We start from the raw sequence: 5,023 nt of genomic DNA on the forward strand, positions 1-5,023 counted from the left end.
CTACCAAGCTACGCAAGCTTATTAGTTGCCACATAAGGTGGTCAGTTAATGTGGTCAATGTTGTGTGTCCAAATAGCATAGAATATTAGTTTTTTTTTTTTTTTCCATTTTTGATTTTTTTATATTAACAAGTAATTACATTATTTAATTATTTAATTTAATTTATTATTATTAATATTTGGCTTTTTATCACAAAACGTCTCTGACATTTACGAAACTAGCATCCTTAAAGTTTTTTTGTATCACTCATGGTCCCTAACGTTAATATGGGTGCTCTTAAATAGTCCTTCTGTCAAAAAAACTGTTAAATTCAGGGATATAATTATCAAATCAATCCAAAATTATAAAATATATATTATTTCCTTTCCTTCTCTATTTCTTCTTCGTCGTTCTCATCAATAAGTTCCTACTCTACAGGGAGAATGCATATCTCCAAAATCCAAAACGATGTGAATGTCACTGTACGGCAGAAACCAAAGCATGCGAAAGGCAATTAGTAAACTAGTACTTAGCCAAAATAATAAGGTAGCTTATGCAGAACATTTCATTCAAGATCCGCAGAATAGTAAAACATTTGAGCCAAAATATTTAGATTATTAATGAAATCTAGTATGCCATTCTACAAAGGAAAGGCAAACGGAAACCTGGAGAAGTCCTCAAGAAATTCATGATGATCACTCCCTTGCCCTTGCCACCATACTTCAGCTCCATCCAGTTAAACTTAGTAACATAAAAAAATTGAATTCCTTCTAGGCAAACCAACACACTCCCTTTGTCTACCAAAATACCAACTCCAACAAGTTCACACTTTTATTTATCACGAATTTGGCATTACCTAATAGGTAAAAACCTGAAATCTCTTGGTTCGCATAACATTCACCTCACCTGCTAAGAATTTCAAGCACTCCCAAGTTCCCAAATAATTAAGAAGATTAAAATCTACCCAGAACACCAACCAACAACCAAGTGATGGGGTTGCAATTAGTTTGGTCAAAGCATAGCAGCAACAAAGGGACTATTTAAGAGCACCCATATATATTTTATAATTTTTGATATCATCAAAAAAAAAAATTGATTTGATTTGACGATTATATCCCTAGATTTAACTTTTTTTTTTACAGAGGGACTATTTAAGAGCACCCATATTAACGTTAGGGGCCATGAGTGATACAAAAATACTTTAAGGATGCAATCTAATAGTTTCGCAAACGTCATGGACGTTTTGTGATAAAAAGCCTTAATATTTTAGTCTACTTAAGTAGAAAAAGTGGGGCCTGTCATCACTTATGGTAAAAAGGCTAAAATAGTCATGCCACGTCATCAAAACTGACGAAGTTATTAATGGAGATAACAGTACGAGGCAAACTAGAACACCAAATCTTGGTCAAGGGGGTTAAGTGGGCCATTTTAACTTTCAAGGGGTAAAGTCAGATTTAACCAAAGTTTTAAGGGGTACTACAATATAATAGAACCTAAAGTTCACATCCTAATGATTTAAACCTGAAGTTTTAAATCAAAGAAATCCAAAAATTCTAGAACTCGAAGTTCTAAGTTATATAATTATTTTAGAGCCCGAAGTTCTAAGTTATATAATATGATCATTTTTATTATTATTGGGGCATATTTTAGTTTTTCATGTTTACAATTAATTAATTATGAAATTTTTTATTTTTATTTTTTAGACGTATTCAACAATGTCAAATTTCATGAAGCTTGAGTTTGTTGCACTTGACATTTCTGGCAAGAACTATTTGGCATGGATCTTTGATGCTAAAATTCATTTGAATGCAAAGGATCTTGAAAATACCATCAAGGAAGGAAATGAAGCATCCCTGCAAGATCGCTCGAAAGCTGTGATTTTCCTCCGCCCATCACCTTCATGAAGGGTTGAAAAAGGAATACCTTGGGGTGAAGGATTCTGCTATCCTATGGAAAAATTTGGAAGAAAGGTATGACTATCAGAAAAGTATAATTCTTCCAAAGGCTCGTTATGATTGGATGCACTTGCGCTTTCAAGATTTTCAAAACAGTGAATGAGTATAACTCAGCAATATTCAAAACTATCTCTCAATTGAGGTTATGTGGAGACACGGTTACTGATGAAGATATGTTGGAGAAAACATTCACAACTTTTCATGCATCAAACATGCTCCTGCAGTAGCAATACCGAGAAAAGGGATTTACAAAATATTCCCAACTGATTTCATGTCTACTTGTTGCTGAACAAAACAATGAGCTTTTGATGAAAAACCATCATTCCCACCCAACTGGCTCAAAATTGTTTCCTGAAGCAAATGCAAATGCATCATTCCTTGAAGCGAATGCAAGCAATCAAGGTCGTGGTTGTGGTCGTGGTCGTAGTTACCGTCGTGGCCGTGGTCATTATAATTTTTGAAACCGAGGTGGTCACAATCATGCCTCAAATAAGAAAAGTGCACCATACCACCATAAGTAGAATAACAATGAAGAAAAACAAGGAAAAGGGAAAGGTGTGCAGATTAATTCTGAAAAGAAAGATGATGAGGCTTGTTATAGGTGTGGCATGAAAGGACCTTGATTTTGTACTTGTCGTACGACAAAACACCTGGTTAATCTTTATCAAGCATCAATTAAGGGAAAGGGAAAAAAGAAAGAAAGAAACTTCATCAATTTCAGCAACATTTTTTTATGATTTTACTGAGCCAATGGATATCACCCATTTGGATGTGTCATATTTCTTTATAGAACCAAGCGGCACATTTGACCATTCATATGGTGATGGCAATACCAATGTTGGTGATGAAAATATGAAGGATGGTTATGATGATGCCAATGATGGAAACCCCAATATTGACTAATTTTATGTTGCTTTATTTCAATTCATTAAAACGATATGAACTTATGATTTAAGTTTCAGTTTTTCATTTGTAATGCTTTCAATTCAATAAAAGGATCTATGATCTCATTATTTTATTTTATTTGTTATTATTATATTTATTCATAAACTTATTATATGTATTTTTCTTTAAATGAAGAAGCATGGAAAATAAAATGTCAATGCTTTGAGGAATTCCAAGATGCATGATGGAAATGTATGTTTGGTGGACAGTGCAACAACACATACAATCCTTCAGGATAAGAAATATTTTTCAAACTTAAAATTAGCAAAAGCCAATATGCATACAATTTCAAGTGCAAAGCTAATCGAAGGCTCTGGAAGAGCAAATATAATATTACCTGGAGGAACACACATTTATATCAAAGAGGCTTTATATTCTGTCAGATCCAGAAGAAATCTGCTTAGTTTTAAGGAAATACGTCTTAATGGGTTTCATATTGAAACTACAAATGAGGGGAATATAGAATATTTGCTTCTTACTTCTATTGTTTCATGCCAGAAGCATGTAGTAGAAAAACTTCCAGCTTTCTCATCTGGCTTGTATTATACAACTATAAGTGCAATAGAATCAAATACCATAATGAACCAGAAGTTTAGTGATCCAAAGCTTTTTATGCTTTGGCATGACCGACTTGGCCATCCGAGGTCAACAACAACTTGGCCATCCGGGGTCAACAACGACTTGGCCATCCGAGGTCAACAATGATGCGTCAAATAATTGAAAATTCACATGGTCATCCATTAAAGAACCAGAGGATTCTTTTATCTAGTAATTGCCATGTCAGGCTTGCTCACAAGGAAAATTGGTTATTAAACCATCTCCCTTGAAAGTTGCTAGTGAATCCTCAAGTTTTTACAACGAATCCAAGGGGATATATGTGGACCTATTCATCCACCATGTGGGCCATTTCATTATTTTATGGTTTTAATAGACGCTTCATCAAGATGGTCACATGTTTGCCTACTTTCTACTCTTTCTATTGCATTTGCTAAGCTTCTTGCTCAAATAATCAAATTGAGGGCACAATTTCCTGACTATCCAATTAAGACAATTCGTCTTGATAATGTTGGTGAGTTTACATCTCAAGCATTTGATGATTATTGCATGTCCATTGGCATTGGTGTTGAACATCTGGTTGCACATATATATACTTAAAATGGATTAGCAGAGTCCTTTATCAAATGCCTTCAAATGATTGCTCGGCCTTTACTTTTAAGGTCAAAATTACCTACTTCTGCTTGGAGACATGCTATATTGCATGCTGCATCTTTGGTTCGCATCCGACCAACTGCTTATCATCGATATTCTCCACAACAACTTGTTTTGGGATAACAACCTAATATTTCTCATTTAAAATTTTTTGGTTGTGCTGTATATGTTCCCATTTCTCCACCAAAGCGAACTAAGATGGGCCCTCAAAGACATCTTGGAATTTACATTGGATTTTATTCTTCATCCATAATTAGATATCTTGAACCCCTGAGAGGTGATATGTTTACAGCACGCTTTGCGGATTGCCATTTTGATGAGACAATTTTCCCGCCGTTAGGGGGGAGAAAAGGTGCCGCTTCCTGAAGAACGGCGTGAAATTACATGGAATGCATCATCATTGTCTCATTTGGATCCACATACAAATCAAAGTGAACGTGAAGTTCAAAGGATCATCTATTTGCAAAGTATAGCAAATCAATTACAAGATGCTTTTACTGACATAAAGAAATTAATAAAATCTGATATACCAACTGTAAATACTCCAGCACGGATTGATGTCCCTGAAGGTCAATATGATAGTACATTAAAGGCACGCTTGAAGTGTGGTCGTCCTGTTGGTGCTAAAGATAAAAATCCCCGAAAGAAAAGGACACAAGAAGTGCCTATTCTAGAAGAAGATAAAAATTCAAAACAAATTAGTACCCTTGATGAGAAGAAAACTAACCAGTTTAAAATTGATGAAGATATAGCCCCTGAAGAGGCACGTACACCAGAAAAAGTACATACATCAGAAGAGATCTCTTTGAATTATATGAGTACAAGAGAAAGCTGGGACAGAAAGAAAACTATTGTTGATGATGTCTTTGCATACGTGGTTGCTATAGAAGTTATAAAAGATAATGAGGACAATTTTCCCGCTGTTAGGAGGAGAA

This window comes from Prunus persica, chromosome G4, assembly GCF_000346465.2.
Source record: "Prunus persica cultivar Lovell chromosome G4, Prunus_persica_NCBIv2, whole genome shotgun sequence".
In the NCBI taxonomy this organism is placed as follows: domain Eukaryota; kingdom Viridiplantae; phylum Streptophyta; class Magnoliopsida; order Rosales; family Rosaceae; genus Prunus; species Prunus persica.